The sequence below is a fragment of the Pteropus medius genome, unplaced genomic scaffold, assembly GCF_902729225.1.
Source record: "Pteropus medius unplaced genomic scaffold, Ma_sr-lr_union100, whole genome shotgun sequence".
Lineage (NCBI taxonomy): Eukaryota > Metazoa > Chordata > Mammalia > Chiroptera > Pteropodidae > Pteropus > Pteropus medius.
In genome coordinates this window covers 40,168,669-40,185,738 of record NW_024354875.1, presented here as the reverse complement: position 1 = coordinate 40,185,738, position 17,070 = coordinate 40,168,669, and the positions used below count along the sequence as shown (strand labels likewise).

Sequence of the window (17,070 nt, the reverse complement as noted above, 5' to 3'; positions counted from 1 at the left end):
CAAGCCTCAATTACCATATGTGCTTTTTCAAAATTTCTATTGACTAAATAAATAATTAAGTTAAGGGAGTGGTTTTATTGTAATTGCAATAGTAATTTCAAATTGGTTAGGTAGCAACTCTGAAAGAACAATATTATGGTACTCATTTTTTGCCACTATTTTATTTACGTAATTTGGGGGATAGGGTAAGGATGTGCCATTAGTAAAACAGCAGTCGGTAGAGACCTATGCCCAAATCTAGATCTTGACAACCAGTCTTCTGTTATTTCAATTTATAAACACTGTGAGACTAACAATTTATTTTCTCTTGACTTTTATCAGTCCCTGCCCACTAACCTAAATTTCTTATGTTATGTGGCAAACTGAAATTTAAACTACTTTCTAGTTGCTATTGATGAGACTTCATTTATTTTCTTAAATAAAGCTATAAGTAGTGGTGTATTGGTAAACTGCCTCTGTGAAAAGAAATTTAAAAAACCCTGATGTGTAACATTAGCTGGTTCCCATGATATAAATATTTCCATCATGGACTTGGAGTTAGGAAGACATGAACACAATGAACTCTTAGAGCTGGCAGGGGATGGCTCCAGCATACCACTGGGGAAGGGAACAGAGGTCACTACACTTTGACCCCTCAAGTCAGAGGATGAAACTGAGGCCAAAACAAAAGTGAATACTTACCCTATCTTTATTCTCCAACTATGAGTACTTGATTTAATAATTACTATAAACTATTTGAGGAATTAGCAATTTATCTAAAAGAAAAGGTAGCGGTAAGCAAAGTACAAAATGGTGTTATAAAATATTATGGGAAACAAAGTAAAATTAACGTGTGTTGATAACCAGGAACCAAAACAAATCAGTGACAAGAGAATGCTATTCCTACCTACAGAAGTTACTCTGTAACCAAAACGGATTAGTTTGACAATTTAAAAATCATTTTAAATTGCATTATAATTTGCACTGGACTGAAGAGATATTTGTAGCTTCAAACAATCTGTGACAATTCAAGTTTTTATATTCCTGTCTCAGTGGATGTCAAAGTCACAGAGTGACTTCCTTAGTGGTTCAGTTAGATGCTGGTCCAGAAGTTTCTGGTTCAGGAATTTACCTTCCTAAGAGACAAAATATATGAGGGAGAGTGTCTTCCAAGAATCGCCGGTAAAGACGAATCTAATTGTCATATCTTTTATCTCTTTATTTTCTCACATTCTTTTTAGATTCAATCATGTAATTTATATACTCTGTTAATTGTGGTGATTACATTTTATGAATTTGAACTGAACATGAGTCATTGATTTTTCTCCCTTAAATTTAAATTCCCTTAATTAATTAGATTAGCATTATACAATGCTAATGTCAAGTTTTGACTGTGTAGAAAGTCATGAAATGAAAAGTTTAAATAGTATTATAATAGCATGTCTAAAAATAAGAATGATAGTTGAGTAACTGAATAGTATTTGAAATTGTAGTATATGATTAGATTTATGATCTTTTAGATTTAGAAAATATGTCAGATATTTAATACTATTCAATTCCTTAATTTATTACTCATATTATTTTAGGTGGTAGGACTCAAATAAAATCTATAAGAGGACTTGAAAAGGCTAATAGTACACGGCATTGTTTTGTAGGGTATTCTAATACCTGATTGTTTGCCAGCTTCAGTACATTATGTAGATGGTGTTGATTTACTGTAGTAAAGGACTAAGTTGCCAGGCTCTTATAATACCAAGAATAAACCTGAATCTTTAATTTTTAAAGATGTAGTAGATACTAAATTAAAGTAAATTAGAGGAGCTTTAAGACCAGAATGGATGGACACTAAATGTTTCAGTTTTCAGACGATTCTAGCTACAAATCAATTTCACATGGAACATAAAAAAATTTGGTTTTATAAATCGAGACCGATCTTTTGGTATTTTATATATTAACTAAGCTAAGATGTCTGTGAACTGTGTACAATTTTATATTTTGTAATGCACAGTTTGTGTTCACAGATGTAAATTTACAGGCTTCAGAAAGGCTTTAATTATAATAGTCTAACAAATGAATTGCATAGAATCCAGGGACTATGTGAAGAAACCACTCTCAAAAGCATGCATATGCTATCTCTTAAAGTTAGTTGAAAACATATCTAAATCCTCAAATAGTAATACAAAATATCAAGACAGGAAGTGTCACAAATTAGTAGGTGACTCTGCCAATAAGTGATTCTGATGGAATACTGTGAATTTAGTAAGGGTAAGGGACCAGTGACTGAGTGGAAGAGTAAAAGAAGACTTTACAAAGAGGTAGAAAATGATTTGCAACCTGAAGGAGGGTGGGAGCCACATAGTTTGAGAGAAAGGGGATCAGGCTTTTTAGTGGGGATAATAATATGGGGGTATGCTTAGAGAATAGACTGAGCACATAGACTATTTCAGGGATGGTGAGTTGGCTCTTAGGACTAAATTTAAAGATTAGTTTAATTGGACTTACATAGTGTTTCCCAAATTTTTATGTACATGCAGCTCACCAAGAGATCCTGTTAAAATGCAGATTCTGAATCAGCAGGTCTGGGTGTGACGTAAGATACTGCATTGCCAAGGAGCTCTTTAGTGATGCTGCTGCTGTTCCTCCTGGGTCACACTTCATAGTGGAGTGTTAGTTTTTTATCTTTATCTCTAACCCTTCACTTTGCATTTTAGCCTGAAAGTTAATTAGAATTTATACACAGATGAGACAATAACATTGATCTATTCTCACTTGTAATTACTGGGTTGAAGTGACTTTGAAGCAGTTCATACCTTTAAAAGTTTTCCCAAAGGCAATACTGCCATGGTTTCAAGGTATCTGGTCCTAGTTTCTGTTGGCCTGCCTCTTCATGCAGTTTCTGAAAACTAATAGACTCGATTTTATTACCTCATTTCCCGTTCTTTCCTTGTTACTTTTTTTGGACCACTTCTAGACTGGTCTTTGATTCCTGTGGGATTGTCTACCTTTCAATGCTCTTAATTCTATCTTCTATGATACCTTCCAGAAATAGCTAACTCTTACCTTTTATTTAGCACCTCACCTTGAATCTCCTCATCTGTGCTCTTCCTCTGGTCTCCCTTATCCTCCATGCCCATGTTTCTGGTTTGAAACTGTTAGATAAAAGTTCAACAAACTAGGTTGAGGTCAAGTTGTGGAGAGACATAAATTTTATAAAGCTCGATGTTTATAGCTGTCATAAATTATCATAATCATTTAAGTGTAGAGTTCAATCAGGATGCTGATAGTAAAATAATATAATATTTTTATAAGGAATCTTAATTCAACTCTGAAAAATAACTTGACCTATACACAAGGAGCTTTCAATAAAATAGTAGGAGGTAAAGAGTCATTGGTAAATGATTTAGCATGGGTCACTATAGTAAAAAAGTATCATAAATTCAAAATCTGGTAGTGCTACATCCACATCTTATGACAATGTTGAACTCTGTCTTCATGTCAATAGGAGTTAAGTGGCACAAGAGATCAGAGTTGCATAGTTAAGGTTGGCAGTTTGTATTATAATTTATGTATATGTCCATTTCCAGTAATAATGGTGAATATTAAATATGTCTTCCTTTTAAGTGATCATAATTCAAGACAGCACATTTAAAATATAAACTGTTTTGTAAGAGTAGAATAGGAATTTTATCAGACTTTGCCCAACTCAAGTGTTTTTTATTGATGTATCCCTTTGTCTTTCTTACTTTTTCAGTGTCAAATACATACTGTCTTTCATTTTTGCTTCATCTCTCTAAACCATGTCACTGCTTTCTGAGCTCAGTGAAATCCCATATTTTTCATATAAACCTCTTTACAAAAAATGCCTTTTGTTTTCTGAAATCTTACTATATTTAGAATATATTTTTTTGGTCTGTGCTAGTTAATTTCATCTCTCCAAACAAATCGTAAGTACCTTCAATGCAGAGACTGTATCTTTAAGATATAGTTTTGACATTTTCCTGTCATTCATGCATTCAATCAAGTAGGTACTGATCATCTTTTCTGTTCAAGGTACCATGGTTTCAAAGTATCTGGTCCTAGTTTCTGTTGGCCTGCTAGCTGGGGAAGGAGATAACAAAAAGACCTAAACTCATCCCTGATCTTAAAAAATTTACCATTCAGTAGGAGAGTTAAGACTCGTTATATATGTGACCCCAATACTAGACATCATGTGATACAGAGTGATGAAAAAAAGACAAAAAAACCCCACAAAACCCTGAAATATTGATGCAATTGATGGAGGGCAGTTTTTTTCTCAGACAGATCTCTGAAACATTCAGCGAAACTGCTCTCCTAATTTGGTTTCTTATCCCAGAAATTTTCCCTTATGTCTTAAATTGACTCTAAGAATTTACTAAATTATATATTGCTTTCATTCTGAAAAAGTTTATTGAAAAATATTATTTTTTTTTGATTCACACATTTTCCCCTCACATTGCAATGCCTCTGAAATCATGTTACGTCTTTATAAATGGTGTCTTATAATCCCTTTTGAAGAGATAGCAATTATATTACTTTAGACAAAATGAAATTGTCTACATTCGACTGTTTTTGACCTACAAAAATAAGAAATTTTATATGACATAATTGCCAGACCATTTGTAAACTTTGTCATCTTTGTTCCTCTTGTCATTATCTCAGTCATGTTAGGTACATTATTGTGACTAAATATGTTGAGTTCACTGCCCCTCAAAATATCCTAAAAAATATCATACTAGAGATGCCATTGAAATGAAAGGTAATTGTTTATGGAGAAAGGAGTGGAAATAGAGCACTGGGTCCAATAATTGACATTGCAGCAAATATTTATTATGGGATAAGTGACCTTAATTACCTATTTTCTTGCAAAGCAGTAACAAGTACTTGAGGAGAACTCAAAAGGGAGATACTCAGAAGTAGGTAAAACCTTGCAATTTTATTCTTATATGCACAAACATTGCTTTTCACTCCTCAGTTAATACAACTAGAGGTAAGAGCAGTTGCCACGTCACCAGGAATGATGAAATATATGCCAAAGTGATGATGAGAAGCTGATGTGACCTCCAGTGTCATGCAGAGGTATAATGAAACCATTCTGTTACAATTTAAATGGCATTTTTTGTTTATTTTTAGTGATATAAAAATAATAATGTGTCTTACAATGATCATGTTTTTGATTCAGTTCAATAGAATAATTTAGATGTGTTTTTTCTAGTAAAAATTTAAAAAGTTCACATAAATTATGCTGGAAAGAAACACAAACTCTTCAAATGACCACAAACTTTTAGAGAATACTGAATCAGCATATTTTCTTTTTCATCCAGTCATGGCTAAAATGTGATTTAATTTACTTCTCCTTTGTATTTTATGAGACATGAGTTCTAATTATTTAAAAAATTTCTTTATAAAAATTCAAATAAATTGTTATATTAATCATTTCTTACATTTATAATATAATCTCTGCCCTTGATTAGTCTAAAATCCATATAGAAAGGTAAGTTAATAGTTCATGATGACATTTATACAGAAATAAATATGATGGCAAAATACTAGCACAGAGAAGAAATGCTTAGGAATTCAGAAAAGGAGTAGATCTTGGGGGCAAGAGAGGAATTTCAAGAAGGACTTTGTGTTTTGAAAGATGACTGAAAATGTTTCTTCAGGTATTTTGCCCATTTTTAAATAGCATTATTTGCTTTTTGGCTGTTGAGTTGTTTGAATTATTTATACTTTTTGGATATTAATCCTTTTGAATATTAATCTCATAGACATGTGGTTTGCAAATATTTTCTCCCATTTCGTTGATTGTTTCTGTTGCTGTGCAGAAGCTTTTTATTCTGATGTAGTTCCAATTATTTATTTTTTCTACTGTTACCTGTGCTTTTGGTGTCATATTCAATAAATCATTGCCAAGATCGTCAAAGAATTTTATCCCTATATTTTCTTCTAAGATTTTTACAATTTCAGATCTTACATTTAAGTCTTTAATCTATTTTGAGTTGATTTTTGTGTGCGATGTAAGATAAGGATTCAATTTCATTTTTGTGCATGTAGATATTCAGTTTCCCAACACCGTTTGTTGGAAAAACTATCGTTTTACCATTGTGTATTCTTGGCACCCTTGTCAAAGATCAGTTGACTATATATGTGTGGCTTATTTCTGGGTTCTTCATTTTGTTTCAGGGGTCTATGTACATGTTTTTATGCCAGTACCATACTGTTTTGATTACTATAACTTCGTCATATAATTTGAAATAAGGAAGTGTGATGCCTTTTGCTTTATTCTTTTTTTCAAGATTTCTTTGGCTCTTCAGGATCTTTCGTGGTTCCATTCAAATACCTAATAGGTATTTCACTAATCATCATTAGATATTTGCTCAACATTACTAATCATTAGGGAAAAACAAATTAAAACAATAACGAGATGTCACTTCATACCTGTTAAGATGATTAATATTAAAAAGACAAGAGATAACAAATGTTGGCAATTATGTGGAGAAAAGGGAACCCTTGTATACTGTTGATGTAAATTGGTATAGCTATTATGAAAAATTTCATGGTAGTTCCTCAAAATATTAAAAATAGAATTACCATATTATCTAATAACCTCATTTCTAGATATAGCCAAAGAAAATGAAATCAATATTTTAAAGTGATAGCTACACTCCCATGTTCAATGCATCATTATTCATAATAACTAAGATGTGAAAACAACCTAAATGTCCTTTGATTGATAAATGGATAAAGGAAATGTGATATACATATACATACAATGAAATATTATTCAGCCTTAGAAAGAAGAAAGTTCTTCCATTTGTGACAATATGGATGAAACTGGAGGGCATTATGTTAAATGAAATAGGCCAGAGAATGACAAACACTGTATGGTATCACTTATATGTGATATCACTTATATGTGGAATTTTTTTTAAAAAAAGACAATTTCATGGAGACAGAATGTAGTGGTGGTTGAAGAGGGGAAGTAGGGAGATAGGTGAAAGTGTACAAATATTTAATTATAAGAAGAATAAGTTCTAAGGAACTCATATACAGCATAGTGACTATAGTTAATAATATGGTATTGTTTACTTAAAAGTTAAGGAGAGTAGATCTTAAGCATTCTCACCACACACACACACACACACACACAATTAGCTATGTGAGGTATAGATATGTTAATCATGTTGATCTTCGTAATCACTGTACAATGTATATGTATATGAAATCATAACGTGGTATACTTTAAATATATACAATTATATTGTAAATTATTCCCTCAATAAAACTGATTAGGGGCAAGATGGGTAGGAATTGGATAGGCAGAGGGCAAGAAAAGGGAGTCCAGCTAGTGATGTATGGAAAATAGAAAAACAGTGTGAGAAAACCTCAAGAAATTTTCAGAGTATGGAGAGGATCTGAGAAGCAGATTCATTATAGATAAGGCAGTGAAAGATTTGGGATCAGAATGAGAAGGATATTGTTTCTGGATTTTATGTTGATGGTGAGAAGTAGTTAATAATTATCTTGATGATCAGTTTCAGTAATTAAGCTATGGAAACTGTGAATTTATCAACATAATCCCTTTAAATATTTTTTTCACAAATATTTTTCTCAAAATATTAATTTTCAGATGTTTAATTATTAACTTTTACAAAATGTTATATTTACTATTTTAGGATATATCCATTTAAATCTGCTAGAACTCTATGAGAGTGCCAGAACAAAAAAGCTAGATGCTAAATTAATAATAATGTTTTTGAAATATTTTGTCCCCAAAGAAAATATTGCTAAAATTTTGCTCTTTTATCTAGGTAGTAAACTAAGCTTGTGTCTCTTGGATTTAGATGCTATATTAGTTTTCTTTTGCTAATTAACAAGTTATCACAAACAGTAGCTTAAAACAACATTCACTTTTTAGCTCAAAGTTCTATAGGTCAGAAAGCCATGCACACTGGCTGAGTTTTATGCACAAAGTATCACAAGAGTGAAATCAAGATGTCAGCCACGCTGGATTCTCATCTGGAGGCTCTGGGAAAGACTGCTTCCAAGTTCATTCCTAATGTTGGCAGAATTTAGTTCTCAGCTGTGAGACTGAAGTTCCCATTTCCTTGCTGGCTGTTAGCCAGGAGCCATGCTTCAGCTTCTGGGGGTGCTCTGCCTTGCACGTGGTCCTTCCATTTTTCAATCGCAAATCAAATCTTTGTCTTGCTTTGAATCCCTCTGACTTTTTCTTCTACCTTCCTCTTCTGCCACCATCCAAGGAAACCTCTGCTTTTAAAGGAGTTCTATGATTAGCTTTGAACACCTATGATGATCTCCCTACCTTAAGGTTAACTTACCACATAAGATGACAATCACAGCAGGAATATTTCATTATACTCATAGATTCTACAAAGGAGAGGTGGTTACAAAAGGATAAAGATCATTGCAGGTTATTTTTAGAATTCTGCCTATGACATGTATATTCGATTATTGTTAAAACTCACTTTAATATTATACAAGGTGGAAGTAGTGCAAATAATTGTTACAGAAATAAATAATGACTACAGACTAGTGAACAAAACATGTGGTCCAGAAACAATGATTATCAATGATTAAAATTAAATTAAAAGTTAAAAATATATAAAAGGTAAAAACAGAACAAAAACAAAAATTACACATGATTCTTGAAGAAAGAGAAAATCCATCACAATCACATCAATGATATGATTTGATGACCTATACTCCTATAATGGCCACCTCTAGATCCTAAATGCTGTGAGTTCATTACTACTTCATGAAATCACTGTTTTGACTCATAGCCATGATTCCTGTCCTGGCTGGTAATCTTGACTGTGAAATCTTTCAGTCTCACAGAAGCATGCTCTGTGTCTGACTTTTCACTTCTAGGATATTGGTGCATTCTTAAGGGCTCTTCAGTGCAACTTATGTAACTGGTCCTAGACCTGCTGAGGTTTATTCAGTGGTATTATCATTGCTTTATTCAATAACTATGATTCTGATTAGTTTGTAAGTTGAGTTTTTTAAGTTCCCCTCAATCACTTATAATTATCCCAAAAATGAATAAATAATTTTCCCAATTGAAAAACTCTATACATGATTATTAAATATAGATAATTAAGAAGAAAAAAGATAAGGGTATTTGGAAGGTAAATTTCAATTTTTTTCAAAATGACTTATTTTAAAGTACTGTTTTAAAAGCTTTTAAATAACTTGTTTTTATTTGGTATAAAACTGGCACACATGCCATTGTTCTCAAAATGAATGGGAACATATCATATTGGCATGAATGGTGGAGAGAATGATCTATTCTATTTGGGCAAGAGAGAAAGAAAACTTGGAAAGTTTAAAAGAGGTGCTGAGTCTTAGTTAAATTGGTGTTGCAGAGGGAATCAGGAAAAACATGAATAAAGGCAAAGAGGTATGATGGAGCAAGGGACTAGCGTGAAGAGCATAAAGGAGGAAGTGTAGGAAGAGAAAAGGTGAAGAAAGAAAAAAAAAGATTTGGGTGGATCCTGTCTGCAAATGCTTAGAAGTATGTCATAAAGATGGTGGTCTAGGATTCCAGCTTTGCCTATAATTTGCTGCAAAATAAAGTGCCCATTTAAGTCCCTGGACCATGATGATTGAATAGAATAGAAAAGATCTTCATCCTGAGAGAATCCAACCCTAATACTTTAAACCAAGTAAAACGATCCTGATAAATACCCATTTTTGGAAATAAAAGATATTTCATAAATTATTCATGGCTTCTTTGTCTCAAAGTAAGAATAATCCTGTTAATTCTTTATGCTTTAGCTCCAATTTCATATTATGTTACTATACATTTCTTTCCACTTAACCTTCACAGACTGATGCATTTTTATTTCCTTCATTTGCAGGATTATTTAGTCCTTCAAAATCCTTGCCTGTGAGCATTGCTTATTCCTGTTTGTACTGTTAAAGCTCGGCCAGATGGAACTCTTCCAAGCCCTTATTTTTGGCAGAGATTTGAACAGCTGGGATTGTGTAGTTTCTGAGTTTGAAGGAAAGATCTGTAGAACTCATGTCAGCAAGGGCCATGAGCTCTCATGATCTCTCTTAGTAGCTTTATATTCATACAGTTTCACTTGGAAAAGACTAACATCTGTATTTGTGCCAGGATGGAAGAGATAGTGAGAAGGAATTGCATCGAAGATCTGGCTTTTGACATTTCAGGATATTTATGACTGCTTTATTAAACCCATTTTAGAAAATTGTGTCATTATTCTATCTTGTGAAGTCATTTGGCTGAAAGCATAGATTTAAGTAGTTCTAAAAAGGAGGGGACTTTTTTTTTGAAGGGGTGTTGAGATTCACCATGTTTAACTTAGATCACTAAGTGGAAGATAATTAAGACAAATTGGTGTTGCTGTAGATGTGAGATTTATCTCAAAGATTAAGTAGGTTTCAAAAAGTGTTCTTTACACTATTAAAAAAGAATGAAGTTTTTTTATTGTAATATTTGAAGGCAGTTACCAATGGGATTTAAATGAAACATTTTCCTCTCTGTTCTCATTTTCAATGGCTTAATATTCATAAAAACTAATTTTAAAAGTTTAGTCAAAAATAAATTTCACCTTGTTGCATGTGGCTTTTGGTTCATGTTGAAAGTCTAAGTAAATGCTATGTTATATTAGACTACCCAGTTTTTGTTGTTGTTGTTAGTTTTATATTTCTTTTCTTTTTTAAATATTTTTATTTTTAATTACAGTTGGCGTATAATATTATATTAGTTTGATGTATACAACATAGTGATTAGACATTTATATAACTTACAAAGTGATCACCCCAATAAATATAGTACCCATCTGACACCATATGTAGTTATTATAATATTACTGACTATATTCCTTATGCCATGCTTTGAATCTTCATGATCATTTTGCAACTGCCATTTTGTACTTCTTAATCTCTCCCCCTTTTTCACCCCTCGAATCCCCCTTCTATCTGGCAACCATCAAAATATTCTTTGTATCTATGAGTTTGTTTCTGTTTTGTTCGTTTGTTTATTTTGTTCTTTAGATTCCACATGTAAGTGAAATCATATGGCATTTATCTTTCTCTGCCTGTCTTACTCCATTCAGCATAATGCCCTCTAGGTTCAGCAATGTTGTTGCAGATGGCAAGATTTTATTCATTTTTTATGGCTGAGTAATATTCTACTGTATATATGTACTGCTTCTTCTTTATCTATTCATTCATTGATGGACACAGATTGCCTCCATATCTTGACTATTGTAAATAATGCTGCAGTGAACATATGATTTCATATGTCCCTTCAAAGTAGTGTTTTAAGTTTCTTCAAATAAAAATCCAGAAGTGGGATTACTGGGTCCTTCTTGGTCTCTTGTTACAGCCTTTGTTTTAAAGTTAATTTTGTCTGGTAAGTATTGCTACCCCAGCTTTTTGTTTCCATTTTGATGAAATATCTTTTCCATCCCTTTACTTTCAGTCTGTGTGTATCTTTTTATCTGAAATGAGTTTTTGTAGGCAGTATATATAAGGGTCTTGTTTTCTTATCCATTCTGCCACCCAATCTTTTGATTAGAGTACCTAATCCATTTCAAATGATAGATATGTAGTTATTGCCACTTTATTATTCATATTTTTGACTTTTTTTTCTTTTTTCTTCTTCTCAAAGACGTTCCTCCAACATTTCCTTGATGGTGATGAACTCCTTTAGCTTTTTCTTGTCTGGGAAGCTCTTTATCTGTCCTTCAATTCTAATTTTAAATGATAGCTTTGATAGGTAGAGTAATCTTGGTTGTAGGCCCTTGCTTTTCATCATTTTGAATATTTCTTGCCAATCCTTCTAGCCTGCAAAGTTTCTGTTGAGAAATCAACTGATTATCTGATGGGGGCTCCATTGTAGGTAATTAGATGCTATTGTCTTCTCTGTTTGTCTTTAAACTTTGGCTTTTAATTATGATAGTCTTGATGTGGACCTCTTCGGGTTCAACTTGTTTGGGACTCTCTGTGCTTCCTAGGCTTGTATGTCTATTTCCTTCTCCAGGTCAGGGAAGTTTTCCATCATCATTTCTTCAAATAGGTTTTTAATTCCTTGCTCTCTCTCTTCTCTTTCTGTTACCCCTATGATGCAAGTATTGGTATGCTTGATATTGTCCCAGGGGCTCCTTAAACTATCTTCATTTCTTTGGATATTTTTTCTTGTTATTCTTATTGGGTGTTTTCTGTTACCTTATCTCCTAAATCACTGATATGATCTTCTGCTCCATCTAATTTACTTTTGATTCCTCCTAAGCTGTTCTTCATGTCAGTTATTATATTATTGATTTTTGATTTTTTTTTTATGTTTTCTGTCTTCATTTTTATGTTTTCTATTTGTGTTAAAATTCTCATTGAATTCATCTACTCTTTCCCTAAGTTCATCAAGCATTCTTATAACCATATTTTGAATTCTGCATTTGGTAGATTGCTTGTCTCCATTTTGTTTAGTTCTTTTTCTGGAACTTTGTTCTGTTCTTTCATCTGGGACATGTTTCTTTGTCTCCCCATTTTGGCTGCCTCCCTGTGTTTGTTTCTATGTATTAGGTAGGACTGCTCTGTCTCCCAGTTTTAGTAGAGTGGTCTTATGTAGTAAGTGTCTGTGGGGTCCAATAGAGCAGCCTTCCTTATCACCTGAGCTGGATATTCCAGGTGTGTGCCTTGTATGGGTTGTGTGTACCCTCCTGTTTTATTTAAGCCTTGGTTTCTGTTAACACATCAGTGGGAGAGATTGACCCTCGGGATGATTGTTTGTGAGGACTGGTTGTAACTACAGTGGAGGAGCTATTGTGCAGGGGCTGACCTTACAGCGCAGGATTAATTTTTGCAGAGCTCTGGTGCCTGCCCAGTCTACTCTTTGGGTATGTCGTCCTTAGATGCGGCCCTAGGTGGTGCTCCACCTCAGTCTGAAGCTAGCCACTGGGTGTGCCTGTCCTGGGGCCTTTTGAGAGGGGCCCCACTGCAGGTCCAGTTCAGCCACAGCTTGTGCCCTTCCTGGACCCAGCTATCATGAGCCCCAAGCAATTTGCAGATAGCTTCCACCCAAGCAGGGTTTGGAGGTACTTGGAAATGTCAAGCTGTGAACTAAGGCCACCTGCTACTAGTGCCAGGCTTGAGGCTGCTCAGGCAGAGATATGGGCATGCTGAGGCCAGATGCTGCTTGCTTATGTTTTGTGAAACTTTGAGAGATTTTAGGACAGTTCACAACATGAGCCAAGACAGGCTGTTTCTATGGAGAAGCCACTGGAAGTAGGTCCACAAATTGGGTGGGTCCACAAATTGGGTGGGGCAGAATTTCAGGAAATCACCAGGGCACAGCGATCAGTGTTAGCCAGGTTGATGGAGACTCAGATATGGCAGCTGTCTGTGTCTGCATGCTGAGTCAAGGGAGGGCTCAATAAAGAAACCATAGATTCTGTCAGCACTTCTGTCTGAGAGAAAGCTGCCCCTTCAGCCCTGTCCCTGAAGCCAGTCAATTCAATTTCTCCCTGTATGTCCCTGGCACCTTTTGAGCTGCTGCCCCAGCACTAAAGCTCGGAGTGTGTGAGTCCATCAGCAAGTCAGTCCATGTTCAGGCCCTTTAAGAGGAATGACTGAGACTCCTGCAGTCCTCCTCTCACTGAGCCACAGTCTCTGCTGATTTTCACAACCAGATTTTGTGAGGCCTTCTTTTCTCAGCACTGAAACCCTGGGCTGGGGAGCTTGGTGTGGGGCTAGGACCCCTCCAGGGGAAGAAATCTGCAGCCAAGATATTCCTCCCATTTTTTAACTACCACACGTGGGCATAGGACCAGCCTATTCTGTGTCTTTGCACCTCCTACCACTGTCGAAGTGGCTTCTTCTATATATTCTTAGTTGTAGGACGTCTGGTCAACTAGATTTTAGGTGATTCTCAATGATGACTTTTCTGTAGTTTAGTTATAATTTTGATGTGGTTGTTAGAGGAGGCAAGCACAGCATTTACCTACTTCACCATCTCAACTGGAAAAGGAGACTACCCAGTTCAATAAGGATCTTTAAAAATATGAAAATATTAGACAATAAAAGTATTTCACAGTAAAGAGTCGTAGTAACAAATAATGCAGGAATTTCATAGTAATGTAGTATAATTCTGATTAGAAATGAAATTAGAAGGTTTGTTGATTCAGAGCCTTTGAATAATACAAGGAAAGACATCTGAGTCACATATGGTACCATTTTATTTAAATAGCTCATTAGTTGCAACTTGAAACTCATAGACTTATATAATGTTAAGTTTTTAAAATAGTAATGTGCAAATAGCTCTAAGTAGAACATAGAGTTTCTTCAATAATTACTTTTCTCAAAGTTAGTAATTGGAAAATTATTACAGTATTGACAAATATATTAGAATAGGAAGGGACTCTTAGAAATCATTGGTTCCAGTTTCAGTTCTTTTTTATTAATTGAGGCATAATTTATATATAGTAAAGCACAAATTATAAGTATTTAGTTCATTGAAATTTGACAGTTATTGACATGTGTAACTGCAACTCCAATTAAAATATAGAATATTTTATCTCTCCAAAGTTTTCTCATAGCCCAATCAATTCTGCCACCCCCCATTACCCAAAGGCAACTTCTGTTCTAATTTCTATTTTGCTTTGTCTAGAACTTCATATAAATGGAATCATTCACTATGTACTCTTTGCTATGTACTTTTATCTATTCTATTTTAACTCAACATAATATTTTTGAGGTTCATCCACATTGTTTTCTGTATTAGTACTTGATTTCTTTTTAATTTCTGAGTAGAATTTCATCGTATAAAAATGCCACAATTTGTTCATAAATTTTCCTGTTGTGGACATGTGGGTTATTTCTATTTGGGGATATTATGCATAAAGCTACTATTAATGTTCTTGTACAAATTTTTTTTGTGGTCACATATTTTCATTTCTCTTGGATAAATAACAAAGAGCAGAATTGCTGGGTCACAAAGAGTTTATGTGTTTAATTTTGTGAAAAACTCCCCAACTCATTTCCAAAGTGGTAATACAATTTTTCACTTTCACCAGAACACCAGAGAGTTCTGCTTGCTTCACTTCTTATCAACACTTCATAAGAAAATTTTATCCTGTTCTAGTGGGTTCAAAGTGGCAACTCATTAGATTTAATTTGTATTTTCCTGATGACTATAATAGCATTGAACATCTTTTTATGTGCTTATTGACTCTTTGTATATCTATATCTTCTTTTATGAAGTGTTCAATTTAATATTTTGTTCATTTAAATTGAGTTATTTTCTGTTTATTATGAATTTGTAAGAGGTCTTTACATATGTCTTTTGTCAGATATATGTCTGATGAATATTTTTGTTTAGGTTGTGACTTGCTTTTTTATTTCCTTAATGGTATTTTTAATAGTCTCTTTTGAAGAACAAAAGTTTGATTTTACTGGTTTATTTTTATCAAATTTTCTTTTATAGTTAGTGCTTTTTGTGTCCCAAGAAATTTTTGCCTATACTAAGGTCATAGAAATTTTTTTTTGTTTGTTTTCTTCTGTAAGCTTTATAATTTTGTCATTTATATGTAAGTCTTTGATTCATTGAGTTATTTTTTTGTATATGACATGAGGTACGGGATAATGTTTATGTTTTTCACATAGATATCCAGGTATTCCTGATGATCTTTATCATAGAGCCTATCATATCAATCTTTGAAAGTTGTCTATTTCAATTCATTGCATTAATAAATGTACATACAAATTTTGAAACATCACATAGAAAAGTAATATTAAATATATGTGATAATAAACTGTTCACTAATCTTTTATGTGGATTTGTGTACCTAATTAAATTTAAAAGTTTTGAACACATTTATATTATATTTAATATTTCTCCTCCATCATTTCCCAACTACTTAGTAAATATTTATTGATTGAATGATTGACTGATTAAGGTGGAAGACCCATTACATTTATTAGTTTTTGTCCTTTTGTATTTATCACATCTGTCTAGACAGTTTAAGCAATTTAACATGATTGATAATTCAATGTAGTCATTAAGTGAAAATCCAGTTTTTTTCCTTATGCTATTAATATTTCCTCTTGCTTTCTTATCTTATTTTTTTCTCAAATATTAGCTCTTACACGTATTTTTAAGCTCAGTTTCTCCCTCAACTTCTTTTCTGCCTTCAAACAAGCTCGTGTGAAAAAAATATCTACCCAGTTTTCAACTTTGCTACTCACCAGGTACCATCCTTTATCTTTCTTCATTCTTTTCCTTCTATGTTTCTCAGATGAAGAGCTTTCTTACATTACTAGAGGTTTGTGACTCTATGAGAAATTTGGGTTTTCACTTTAAAGAAAATCTATGAAATATCCTTCTTATTTGTTTCATCTGGATGCTTAAGGTGTTAAAATCAAGTTCTACCACGGTTTTGAACTGCCCTTGGAATTTGTGTTGATAATTCCACCATGACCAAATGATTAAGTTTGTTCAAGTTCTCAGACAAGGAGTGTGGCTTTACTAATAGATTGTGGAGGAAGTAATTTACACTGTTGGGTTTTTTGCCCTCTTCTTTCCTTTTTCTTTAACAACCCATTGCCATTTGGTTTTACTTCTACCATTTTATTAAAATTGGAAATTGCTTTCATAACAGTAACCACATCAGTAACCGCACCCTGAAGCTTATCCCAAAAAAGCAGGTTGGATAGTAATTGCTCCCTTTCTATTAATGCTACAATGAAGTGTTTGATACTAAAGTCTTAAACTCAGGATGCATGATCCAAGTAAATCAGCCAGACTCCTGTGATGCCTTTTTCCTCCTAGTCTTCTTCACTGACAACCACAGGTAACTGTATGAAACTGCCAAGCCTCAGTGATACCTCCTTGTCATTACATGGTGTCCTAGTCCACAGGACTTTGGCTTTTGTCTTATTCCCCTTTCATTAGTAATAAGGAGAACCCTGGCCTGTACACAAATCCCACCCTCAATCCTTGTCCTTATGACATCCCTGCCTCTAGGCTACCATGTCCGGTTTCTCTTCTGTCCAGGAAATGGAGTCTTGTCTTATACTTCATGTTAG

The 17,070-nt window shown here is 33.7% G+C and overlaps 1 protein-coding gene and 1 long non-coding RNA gene across 6 annotated transcripts in view; one reads left to right on the top strand and one right to left on the bottom strand.

The window, feature by feature from the left end:
• The window catches only part of PDE1A (phosphodiesterase 1A), a 294,241-nt gene that overhangs the window by 82,530 nt on the left and 194,641 nt on the right, over nucleotides 1-17,070 (top strand). The window lies entirely within an intron of this gene.
• On the bottom strand, nucleotides 3,075-16,966 carry LOC120596835 (uncharacterized). Its single transcript, XR_005651238.1, has 3 exons — nucleotides 16,743-16,966; nucleotides 11,673-11,677; nucleotides 3,075-3,086 (listed from the first exon to the last, which is right to left on the bottom strand). It is a non-coding gene; the product is annotated as an uncharacterized LOC120596835 (long non-coding RNA).